The sequence below is a fragment of the Mchenga conophoros genome, linkage group LG12 (assembly GCF_057382185.1).
Source record: "Mchenga conophoros isolate Kocher_MC1m ecotype Shallow Benthic linkage group LG12, M_conophoros_male_GT1.1, whole genome shotgun sequence".
NCBI classification, from domain to species: Eukaryota; Metazoa; Chordata; class Actinopteri; order Cichliformes; family Cichlidae; genus Mchenga; species Mchenga conophoros.
Genome location: NC_140537.1, coordinates 33,747,358 through 33,761,056, shown reverse-complemented (window position 1 = coordinate 33,761,056; position 13,699 = coordinate 33,747,358).

The following is a 13,699-nucleotide window of genomic DNA, read 5'->3' as shown; positions in this document are numbered from 1 at the left end:
TCTAGTAGGTTCTCCATCTTTCCAGAGGACTTCTTAATATCTGATAAGCAGAGTGCTGGGTTTGTGGTCACCTTCCTCACAGGGGCCTTTCTTCCACAGTTACTCAGTTATTCTTCCCAGAGTCCTGGCGGCCTTTAGATTCTTCAGAGTTGGAGGCCGGGGAACACTGAAAACTTTTGGAAGCTTTTATACTTTTGTCATGATCCGTCTCGTGACAATCTTAAGTGATCTTGTGTGATAATCTAAGATAATCTTAATTGGTCTGACTTTGTGGTTTGGTCTTTGTTCAGACATGCAGTGTAGATCGGGAGTTCTTACACAGCACAGGTGCTGGCTTTTCTAAACTATACATAAAATTAATTTCACAGACCTTTAGAGTAAATAATATTAACCGGACTCCAATTTCAAGCCACAGGAAGGGGTTTAAAACCTGTGTAAAAGAAACAAAGAAATCCTTCTTCTCATCCAGGTCCTGATTTCATGGGGGCCCGTCTAAGGAGGGCATGTCAGCCCAGAGGTGTAATGTCTCCAGCCTCACCGGAGTCTACTCTGGGATCTGCCATCCTGCCGTGGCGTCTGCATTCGTGTGGTCAAAAAATGTACACATTTAGTGTGCACAGAAGAACAAAGGCATGCAGCAGAGTTGAGGGAATTTGTAATGAATCTTTCTTTACAGACACCTCGGGAATTTACAAGAGAACTCTGCTTTACATTAATTCACGCGATCAAAGACCTATGAATGTAAAAAAGAAAAGAAACCATAATGTGCCACCCTCGACCCTGCACAGGCATTAACACGTGATATGAACAGGACTCTGGAAATGGTCCAGAGTCCTGAGACAAACTTAATATAGACATAACATTCATTTAAATTTAAATTAAATAGGTCTTCTTGTGCTTATAAAATCAAAAAACTTTTTGCATTGCACCTTATCTACATTAGTATTAAGCTTCAGTAATAATAACACTATAAGCAGTTAGTCAATATGTAATTTAGATGTATATTGGTACTAGTAGATGCAATAAAATAAATGTAGAAGTAATTCCATCTGGAAAAGTGTTACCACTGCATATTGATACTCACAGCAGCAGTTGTCGTAGCTGTTACAGGTATGCTATATAATTAGGTTAACCCTCGATGTAGTAAGAGTCATTTTTACTAAACTCTCCATTTTCTCTCTCTCCTCCTCATGTGTCCTTTCGTCTCCTCTTTCTTTGCTCCTCACCCTCCCTCACCCTTCTCTGCTCTCCCTCTGAAACTAATTAGCAGTGAAGGCCGGAGCAGAGGGAGGAGCGAAGGAGGGAGAGATGAAGAACGAGAAGGGGACTGAGAAACCAGAGGAGGAAGATGAAAAAAGATACTAAAAGTGGAAAAAAGATCCATATTAGATGGCTTGAGCCCTGGTTCATCCCGAGAGCTGTAAATAGCCTCTTTCTACATGTTCTTGACAACTGTGCTGCTCACGTGCTAAACTTAGAATTGCTTTAAGATGTCCGTCACCTTATCCATTGAAAGCAATTTCAGTTTTCATGTTTCGTGCTTAACAAAGCCAGCAGGAAGAAAAATGTTACTGTTAAACTCCCATGGGTCAAATTTGGAGAATAGGGACAAACAACAACGCTGGGCTGAAATGTTGTGTATGACGCACTTCAGTTAACGGATCGAGCATCGTACTACTGTAAAACTGTCACACTTAAGAAGAGACAGTTAAAAAAAACAAAGGCCCATATTACTTGTTCACATAGTTATATTTTATTGTTTGTGAAACTGACGCCACAAACACAGAGTCCAGTTTACTAACTTGAATAAGTGGAGGCAATGGCTAGCTCCTTGAGCCATCTGTGTTGATGCACCTGTCAAAGCATAGCAGCAAAAAAGGATTATTTATCCATTCACCCACTATACAGTTGTTATAAAGGGGCGATGAAACTAACAAGAGCAAAACCATATTTTGGTGCAGCTGTACACATGTGGATTTTTCAAACAGTTACACTTGATGTTAGCACAAAAGATATTTTAAGATTACTTTTGGAGTTAACGTGGCAACAGGTCAAGGTCAACGAGTATTTTGTGGTACAGCCAGCATGAAACAGGCACACATTACCTAAACTCGTATAGTCACAAAAAAGAAAAACAAGAGCGCATCACTGCAGTTTCTTATTCAAATCAATAATAGCAGATGTAACAAAGGAATACCTAAATTTATTAGTCCTGAACTGTGGAAATTTGTATCTGTGACCAGATGGAAGCAGCTCAAAGGGTGACACGAAACAGCAAATACTGACTGAGCCTTACTTAGAACCCTCAAATCGCCCTCAAAATATAAAGCAACACGTTCTCATCTCAACACGTAACATACGGACACTATGTGACAAATCATCGGTATGTTATGCATTGGGATGAGAATGCTCTGTTTAACATGGTTCCTGTCACTTTGAAACATGCATTCACACACCCTGAAGTTTTTTTGTTTTGTTTTTAATGTTAAGGAAGTCATACCAACTGATAAACGTGAAGGCAGGTAGGTGAGCGACATCTGCATAGCATTGGAAAGGTGTGCAGTATTTCCTCAAGAAGGCATTATGTGAGAAGTATGGGTCCTAACACAGAACCAAGGGGAACTCCATGATTAACTTTTGTGTAGAAGAAAGACATAACATGTGTGCGAACAAACTGCAACCTGTCCTATTAAATCATAACAATATCCTCCTGAGAACCAGGAGAACCAGCCTTCATTTATGTCCTCTGTAATGGACATTTGTTTTTGGTCTACATCTTTTGACTTTTTGAGCGACCCTACTAAGTCCTGATATAATAAATAGAGAACATCCTTGAGTTTCCATTGATATCTCATGTGTTTGGGTGGCCTTTTTAGCTCCAAAGAGGAAGGAAATCACTAAAAAAGCTCATTGGGTTGATTCTTTTCTCCTCAGTTCTCAGGAGGATATGTCCACCTTCCCAGTAATTCAAGTTAGGAAAGCTTGTTTATCTGTCAGCGTGTTGAAAGTTAGAAACTTCCTACCTCCCACATCAGCAGAGAAAAGAATAAAACAGACTAAAATAGGCTCTGGTCTCATTGCATCTCTTCTCCCCACTTAAAGCTTATTTTTCTGTCAGTAAACAGCTGATGGGCTGTGTAAAGCTACAGCTGATCAATAACATTATGCAAAGCGCGAGAAAATATATAAAGAGAAATGCTGGAGAGGAAGAAGAAGAGGAGGGATGAAGTTGAAAGGAAATCAATCCATGAACCATTTTAAACCCCGCGTCTGGTCATATATGTATACTTAATTTTGTTTATGCACGTCGGGTGTCAGCGAGAATGCAAATAACCATCAAAACAGGCTCTTTGCTACTTTCTGTCAAGTTTGGCTATTTTATTTCTGTTATCTAACCACGGAGCAGTAAAACAACAGTTCTGTCATGGTCCCTGTGCCTCCCCGGCCAGCCCAGTGTGGCCACAAGTGTTTGTTGTTTTTCTCTCACTCTGTCTCTCCTACCTGTCTGCCTGGGCGGAGCTCTGATTGGGCTCCTGCCCTTGGCCCACGCACCTGCAGCTGATCTCGAGCGGATTGCAGTTCTCTGGCTCTTAAGGCTGGGGCTCTGAGCTGTTCGTCGCTGGAATATTGAGTAACTCTCGTTAGTATTGCCTGGCTTCCTTGCGATTCTACTGTTCCCGTGTTTGCCTTCGACTTACCCTCGTCTGTGTAAACAGGTTTACCTGGATCAGCCCTTTTGTGACCCCTGGACCCCGTGAGTAGGAGAGTGAGCTGAGCTGCTTGTGTGGAGACTGTTTGGACGAGGAGCAGAGCGAGTCCGAAGAAGTGTGTCTCCCCAGCCAAGTGATCCCCGGGACCCTGGTGTTTCCCCCCCCTTCACGTGTATATAGTGCACCAGTGTGATTAATAAAGTGTCGTTGAACTGTGCTACCTCAGTCTGCGCCTGAGTCCGTTCCACTCCCGTGACAAGTTCCTTATATCGGATCTGATTCTTCATGCCTGCATTTCTCACTCACAGAAAAAAGCAACAAAGCTTTCTTTGACAATAGTGACAGACAGGAAACATGAGGAGGCAGTTATGTAACAAGCTGCTCTAACAGTGCTGTAAATCTGCTACCATTGGGGACAGTTGAAAAAAACATATATATGGCTTAATTTTGTTCATGTTATGCTGGAGCATGAAGATGAAGTTTACTTCTCTGATGAATATCTCATAAAGTTTGAAGAATTTTGAGTGTATGAAGTATCACTTCATAAACTGAAGTGATACGTCTTTACAGTTGTAGTGAGGAAGAAGTTGATGCAAACCAAATTTAATCAAAATTACTTTTTGTCGAGGTTATAAAGAACAACACCAAAGCTGACGGCTGAAAAATGATGCAAACTTGGAAGAAAAAAAATGAACGGTAACTCCCCTCCATCACAACTACACAGAGGGAAATTCATTAATAACTCACATATTCAAATTAATCATAAGTAGAAGAATGGCTGCACTTAGCAACTGGTGGGTGTAGACACTGGCCACTGTAGCTGCTTGTTGTTATTTTAGAGCTGCTAAAAGAAGTTTTTGGTGCATTTTTGTTAAGTAAAATTCTAACTAGCACTAGCTGATAACTTAACTGTCCACCCACTTATCCACCGCCCATTGGTCCATTCTGCAGCCTCATTTTTGCTAACATGTGTTAGTTTATTAAAGCCAGAAATTACATATTAGCACAAGAGGGAATAATAAGTTAGCAGCTCGCTAGCTTGGTTAGCAAGCTACGTTCATAAACAAAATGGTTGTGATAAACAGGCAGATACGTGCTAATCAGTGTTGAATAGCAGATTAAAAACATACTAGAATTTCACTAACCCTAAATGAAGCACAAACTTGTCCATCTGTACCACACAACAAGCCATAATGAAGCTTACTGTATGTGTAAGTTCAGTAAGGAAGCACTGTCCCTGCTTTCCTGGGTGTTGAACTGCTAGTCTATTCTTTACATCCTGACATTATTGCTCTAGTCCAATCATTTTCTTACTTACTTTCTCCACCTTGAGCCTCCATTCTGCTTGTTTACAATCTCAGTGCTCTTCTGTCATTCTGCCTTTGAGACTCTCATTTGTGCAACATGCCTCCTCCCCGTCTTTACCCCATCCTGGTCACTTGGAGCTTCGACTTCATCTTCACTCCACCCGTGTCTAGAAGTTGGGGGATTCTGTCCTAATTCATATCACTGCTTGGATTCCATTCTGCTCTGAAGGGTCATTAGAGTCTAATCGCCAGGTAGCAAACGATTTCTTCTTATTGAAACATTAGTCAGATAATCTATTAAAATGTTTCAGAAAGCATTAACAGCACAAAAATAAAAGGACGGTCTAGCTCACTGACTCCAATTATTGAAGATGAGGCCTAGAAGACAAATAGTATTATAGCTGTGTTCTCCTGCCAATCAATGCAGTCATACCATGCACTCTAGTAGCCAGCTGCATGAGTCAGTAGACACAGGTTAGCGAACCCTTGGCAGGTTATGGGAAAAAGTTTTATTCCCATACTAGTTGGTGAGTAATTGTTAGAGGTTGTTTGCAGGTACCAGGTGAAACTGGTCAAAAACTCCATCGAATACCTCCTTGCAGACTGCTACAGTCAACCACAGTTTGGATGGAAGACTGATATTTACTCCGAAGACGAAATTTCCCAGTTTCTGGCTTCTGTTGCTTTTTTTTTCTTCTTCGCTACAAATTGGTGACTAGTTGCAAATTTTGAAGCAAATACAGTTGACCACAGCAATCTGGTAGTGACCAGAGCAATCACAGGGATGTTTTTGATGTAGGACTCTCACCGGTGGGGTGGTTGTATATCAGGAGATAAAACAGGTCATCCTGTAATTGGAAGGTTGGTAGTGTAATCTCTGGCTGCTCCTGTCTGCATACGAAATATCCATGGTCAACATTCTAACCCCAGGTTGCCCTCCGATGCATCCACTGGAGTGTGAATGTGTGTGAATGTTAGATAGTATGAATATCTAAATGCATTTAAATTGGGCGCTCATGTAGAGCAGAAAAGTTTCTCCCACTGGAAACGCTACGTCCAGATGAACAGAATCAGCTTTGTGGGACTTCCTTACCTGGATGATTGAGCATGCATCAAGACACTATATAAGAACTATTCTATTTTTCCATTGCAACCACTTTCACCCAATAAAAACCAGCAACCTTCAGTAACCACTCACCAACTGATCAGTACACACGCTTCCTGAGTCCACAACCAGCCTTTTGGCCTGTGTGACTGTGGTCAGTAAGAGAAACCAAAACTGTTTTGTGTACTGGGCCATAAACATGTTTATTTCTTCTTCGGGGTTGGTTAAAAAAAACCCTCTGGTGGCCATGCGAGGAACTGCAGTTTTTAGCACCTTTATGTTGGCTTAAAGTGTGCAACATGGTCACTTCAGGTTTTTGGATGATGGATGGACTTTTAAGTTTCAGCTGCTGTTGTTTTTAATGAGACCTTCACGATGTCTCAGCTGTTTCTATGTCTTTGATACTGGCTTGTTAAAACTGAAACCACCTACAGAGAGAGAGAAGATTTTTTTGTAAGATGATGGAGCTCTCTCTCCTCCCCCCCTCTCAGTGGGATGGATGGATTTTTCGTCCTCCTCCATCTCTCTTATTGTTTTCACACACCAGTAGGACGAGATGCTCCACTGAATGGCCTTAACACCCCGCGGACACGTGTGTGTGTGTTGGTATTGCTGATGTTATGGGGACATTTATATATTTACTGTGTAGACTGTATTTCATTTTGAGGGTAAAAAGCAGGTCTACATGAGCTAGATCACTGTCATTGTTATTTTTTAAAAAACATTTTTGTATCAAGACTTGGTTTCGAGTTTAGTTTAAATCACCTGGGAACAAGTGGAAGTCAATGTAATGTCCTCTGAAGTGAAGGAAAATCTACTTTGGGTGTGTCTTTGTGATCTTTACTCACAGCTGGAGGTCTGAAGATCGAACACACACACACACACATTTTAATGCACTTTACTGGCATGATTGTTAAAGAGAAACAGGAAATGTGAACACATACACACAGACACATGCGCAGTGATAAATGCAACGCTGGCAGCCGATCAATGATACCAAACTTTGGTTGAGCAAACAGCGATCCATAAAGAGGACTAATGCTTGTTTTTCTATCACTCCATCTTTACTTTTATTTGTCTTTCTCAGCAGTCAGTCGTTGTCTTTCAAATCACCCTGACTCTCTTTTTCTACATGTCCTACATGTCTTCTTGAAATGTTCTCTTTTTGTACTTATAATCATGTAAAATCCTGTATTTGCTGCTGATGTTCTTTTAGTGCCTCTTTTGTCGTCTGTTCTTCTTCTCTTCTTTTCTTAAAATATTTTATGTTTATATTTGTGTGTGAATCCTTCAAATTTTAAGAATAAATGCAAAATTGAGGCTTATATTGTAATTTAAATGACCATCAAAATAAATGAAATCCATATTAAAGAGGTATAAAATAATCTGCAAACACAAAAGATAATATTTATGTCCGTTATCTTGATTTTTAAACTATAAACAAGAGACAGAAGGGGGAATTTGGCTATGTACATGTTGAACATTGATAGCATCAAAATAAAAAAAACTAGAAAACAACAAAACTTGCTTTTTCCCAAAGCAGCAGAAAGACATTTTATCTTAGGTTGTCCCAGAATCTCCCAAATTTAACATTCTTAAATTCCAAACAGTCATCATTAAATCTCTGTCTGCTCTAATTTTCCTGTAGTTTCTCTCCTAGTGAATCCATCCATCCATTGTGTTCTTGCGACCTCCACCCTCTGTTCTTCCCCTTATTTTCTGCTTTGATGACTCTGTCCACCCTTGAAAGTAAAACCAATGTGATGGAGCTTCAAAAGGAATATCTTCCACTTTTTTTGCCCTCACTTCCCCTTCCTTCCTTCCTTCCTTCCTTCCTTCCTTCCTTCCTTCCTTCCTTCCTTCCTTTTCCTTTCTTCATGTCTCTCCTTTCTTTTATCTTCCCTTTCATCCCTTTTTCTTTTTCATTCACACCCCCAATTCCCTCCCACCCATCTAACCCACCCCTGTGGCCATTTCTTCCTATTTTCTCTTTTATTGTCTTCGTAATGTCTTCTCCTGTCCTCTTCCCATTCCTTCTTTATCACTCCTAACTCCAGATATTGCACTTCATAATGTTTCACACCCTTTTTTCTTTCAGTTTAAATCATCTTCTGCTCCCTTTTGCTTCACTTGTCCCTTTATGTCCTTTCCGCTACACCTAATTTTTCCTCTTATCCCTATTACTTTCCTCTTCACCTTTCCCTTTCATCCCAGTTTCTACATCTTTTATTCTCCTTATATCTCTTTTCCTGTCCTCCCTTCCTAGTTTCCTCTTTCATCTTCCTTCCTCCTCCTACCTCCGTCCGTCAGATATTGTTTAAAAAGCGGAGCTGCAGTTTGATGGTTAAAACGCTGGCAAATCGATACCTTCACACATGACAGAATGCCGGCAGACGACAGGACGGCGGGCGAGTGAGGAAGGGAAGAACAGACAGTGAGAGAGAGACTGAGGAGGAGGAGGGAAAAATAACAAGCTGACAACGAGGAGGCCCTTATTTCCACAAGCTGAGATGGATGGATAGCAGGGGGACGAGTGTGTGTGTGTAGCTTTAGTCTTCCTCTTGTTTCAGTCTATTACTTTTTATCTTTTCTTGGTTCCCTGGCGACACCTTCTCCGCTCTGTCTCTTTTGCTGTCTTTCTTTTCTTTCTTTCGGACTTTATCCCTTCATCTGTCTCTTGCGCTCTTTTCCTCCTCTTCATCACTGTTTTTTGTTCTGATTGTCATCCATTACTCCTCACATTTTTTCTTAATACTTGCTTTTCTTTTCCGTGCCTTCATTTTCAGCTTTTCATTCTTATTAATTCTTATTAAATCTATAGCCTATCAATTTGAGGATTTTTTTCTCTCACCTATATTGTTGGGCTGTCTAAATGACAGATAGAAGAAAAATAAACACTCCAAATTAAAGAAGATAACCTGAAAACTGCTGAAGATACCATGGATGTAACGTTCTCTGTGCTTTATTAACCTCATAACCTCCATCATAACCCTGCCTGTGAGGTTGGGTCATTTAGGCATTCTGTCATAACACGTTCACTTGAGAATACCATGGGCATTAAAATTCCATATGAAGCTGTTGACGTGAACTTATCCCTAATCCTTATCCTCAAATTGTCGGCCTTGTGAATGTTAAGTGGTTAACATAGCGCAGACCTTTATATGTCAGACTTACATAGTGTATATAATGTTTACTGTCCACAATAAAAATGGACTACCTATTGATTTAAATTCTCCTCAGCAGAATTATGCATAAAGTTCCATCCAGCAGGAAACAAAGTCAAACTCGTGTGCAGTCCTGGTAGATCAGGTTATCTCAGCTTATCAAGCTCACATCACCTGATGGGTTGGTGGATACCCTTCCATACATTAAATTTTACCTTTAGCATAGCTCCAACAGCTGTAGGTCTGCAAGCCACTTTGCAGCGCACCTACACTCCAGCTCATATTTTCCCTGCTATTGTAATCAGTGCCATGATGATGCCTTCTCTGCTGTGTGCTGAAATCTTTCTGCTGTTCTTCCCTCCCCTGATTTTCCATATATGCGCACACAGAAGGGCTTGGAGGTCCTAGAACAGAGGCGTGCCACAAATAAACTGTAAGATACTGCAGATAGAAATCACAGTCTTTTAAGTGTGTTGATTGTCACTAATAACATTTTCTGGTTGTTATGTAGGGAATGGTAGGGTAAAAATCATCATTTAAAGTTGGCTGATCTGACATTTGCGATGATCCTCTTGTGGACATCTGGACTGTTTCCAGAGTATGTGCTATTGTTCCCGCTGTATCCTGTTGTTGGCACAGTTCGGACTGACGTTTAAATTTGTCCTTCTATCTGGCCAACTTGAGAAGATTTTTTTGAAAATTAAATTGTCCAGCTTTAAATCAGGTAATGTTTATTGCTACTAAGATTTTGAAATTATTTTTCTTTAAATGATGTGAAATCAGTTTAATAAAGACCAGATTGAAGCTTTTCACCTTTGACAGTTTTTCTCAATTCTCAAAGCAAAAAGTCGTTCTTACCAATCTTCATGCAGTTCTCAAAACTCTTAAGGCATTTTTCATAACACAGAGTCACCTGTGCAAAAAGACACAGCAACAATAAAAAACAATCAAAAACAATAGCGTGATGAATAAAAAATTTAAAAAAAACTTTCACCACCCTTTAAAGACCTTTAAAGTCATCAAAATGTTTTTTCTTTCTCAAAACCTTACTGACGAGTTCACATAATTTAGAGTAAAACAATTCAGAAACAATAATTAAATGTGAATTAAATGTGTTTTTTTTAAACGTTATGAAATTAATGAAATGGAAAAAAGCAAAAATAATGATCATTAAACTAAAAGGATCAGAAAACAGACACAATCTGAGAACATAGCACCAACTACTGTATAGTCCAAAAAAGTCACACTACACATTCAGCAGCCACTTTATTAGGTACACCTGTTCCACTGTCACAGTAATCCAAATATCTAATCAGCCTTTCACATCAGCAGCGACTCAAACCATTTATCACCTGCTGAAGTTCAAACCGAGCACCGAATAAGGAAGAAAGATGCCTGAACGTGGCTTGGTGTTGATGTCAGATGGGCTGGTGTATTTCAGACATTGTTGATGTACTGATATTTTTCCATATAACCATCTCAGGGTTTATGGGGAATGGTGTGAATGAGAAAATATCCAGTGAGCAGCAGTTCTCTGGGTGAAAATAGGTTGTTGATGTCAGAAGTCAGAGGAGAATGGCCAGAGTACTTTGAGTTGTATGGAAGGCAAGAAAAACTCACCCAACCACTCATTACAAACACGCCATGCAGCAGAGCATCTCTGAAAAGACAACACATCTGACCTTGAAGCATATGAGCTATAGCAGCACATGACCACACCTGTGGGGCCGCACCTGTCAGCTAAGAGCAGGAAACAGAGCCTAAGTTTTGCATAGACTCACCAAAAGACAGCAGAAGACTGAATAACACTGTAATAGTCTCCACTGTCACCAGAGCTGAGTCCACTGGAGCATCCTTGGGATGTGCTTAAAAGAGAAATTTGGGTGAGCGGCTCTGGCACAACAGTGAAAATCTGTATTTCAGTGCGTTATTGTATTTGCTCTTTTACACATATTTGAACAAAACTTGAAGTAACTAGATTGAAAACACTGCAATGCAGGACAGTCTTTGGGAAAATGAGCGATCTAGAGCTGTGACTGAATAAAGTACAAAGTGTTTTGATGAGTTGTCATCAACACAGTGACAAACATCTTTGGTAGCGAAGTACGTGTAGAAACAACAGCAGTGTGGATAAAAACAATTTGAATGTCTAATGCGGGTGAGGAAATCTGTTACTGATTTGAGAACTGCATTAAGAGTAGTGAGAATGACTTTTCTGCTGTGAGAATTGAGCCAAAGCAATCGAGATCAACTGTAATTCCAGCCTCTGTACTGTTACTGTTATTGAATCCTTCGCCATTTTTATAGCTTGCAGAGGGCTGCACATTCAGTGAAGTGACGGCATGGGTCTACTGCATTTTCCAACGGCCTTAGATAGCTATGAGGGTGTAATTTAAACCCTAATTTGTAGACTTGTTTAGATGGAAGTGAAATAGCTGGTTGAATGTTTCTCCTAAATCCTCCAGACCATCTCTTTTTCACAAACACGAGAATTTTCATTTTGATCTTGCAATTTTGAAGATATTTCTGAAATAAGGATTTTAAACATTTTTATTAGGTGGAAATACCATAATACAGTTCAATTTTTTCTTTATGTGAAGGTGACAGAACAAAACAAAAGATAAAAAATATGAAAATACGTAAATATAAAAACAGTTGTTTGAAGGAGAAAAAAGAAAATGACAGGAGAAGGGGGGACAAACACTGAGAAAGAAGGGGGTGCATAGAGGGAAAGAGATGAAAAATAGAAAAAGAGAAAACGGGAGAGAGCTGATTAACCCTTTCTCCAGCTATTTGACAAATGAATAAAATCAACAGGAGCCACACTGCATTTATCACTGCTGAAACACACACTCACACACACAATCACACACACAGGGGGCCCCAGAAATAACTAGTTTCTGCTAATAAACCCAACTAGCATGCCAGGACACATTACTCTGTCATAGGCCACACACACACACATCCATCTTCTGCAAAGAGGGCAAGAGAGAGAGTGTCGGGCGGGCGATCGAGCTCTACTACACAGGCAGGAGTGATAGGGACATTTGTTAAGGATGTGGTCCGTTCAATAGCAGTCATAGACCACCGCCGTCACTTTAAGGCCTCATCCATCTCCACCACCCCGTTTTTTGTTTTTTTTTTAATAAAAAGCCTTTGTGAGGAAATATGACTTCCTATTTTTATTGTTTCATCATTTGTTAAAGGGCTCGCCAGCAGCCGGGTGACCGGATGCGTGTCTCTCTAACGGCCACGAGGCGTCGATAACTTGCTGCCGCCGCCTCAGAGTGGATCTGTGCGGAGCGAGGAGGCCGATCACAGGTCAGGGCTGGATCTGAAGAACAAATCCATCCAGCTTGTTAGCTGAAAGCCACTTCTCTGTTGCTCTGATCCCAAATGTGTGTTCAATGTTCAGACCAGAGACCATTTATATATCTGGATCAGTGTCAGATATCACACATTTAAATTATAAACTTCACCATTCGTAGTGTGAACTTTTAGACTAACCATAAGCAGCACTTTATGTATAATTAATGTCACAGTATAACAGCAGTACTTGTCTATTCCCATAATCTAGGTTTTAATTAAAGCCTCTGTGATAAATATTTTTATAGCAATGAATTAAATTAGTGTGCGATGTGAACTGAGGAAACTACTCTGCCACCATCACGGCACTTGATTTTTAAAAAGCTAGCTGCGGCTAACTCCCCCAAAAAACACTAAAAATAACAAAGACTTTTGAATCCTAAAATCACAAAAACATCAACATCAAACAACATCAACAAATGTGAAAACACTACAACAAAACAGAAAATATCACAGGAAATAGTCCGACGTTATCTTAACTCTGTTTTAGCTCCGATTTGGTCTCCACCAACTCATAAACTCATAGCTGGTCATTGACAATCACTGACAATGACAAACATACATTGTATAATTATCTGGAAACAGCACATAAATAAACACACACACCAACATAGTAAATACATACACAGCTCCCTGTTGAAATAATCAAGTTATATAGTTGGTCTTGGCTTCAACGTTTAAGTTGCTGTGATTCATTTTTTTCAGGGTGGGGCTATTTTTCCTTTGTTGTTTTTATTTCTAATAAATTAGAGCTCCTTTGTGAGAAAATTGTTGTTTTTACATTTGAGGAAGACATTGTTAAGCTGTCACAGCCTACACTAAAACAACAAAGTCAAACCAAAGGAACATGAATCACTAGCCTGGAAGACAGAACATGAAACATGCTAAATGTTAGGCCATCCATCCACCCCAATCTCCTCCCTATCCCCACCTTGCTGCTAGTTAGCAACGTCACCTAACGTCCCCCTTTGTTCCCAATAACAGTCACAGCAGCAGCTGTGAAATGTGTTCATAAGATCTGTTAAACTGATGAAACGAATCATACAT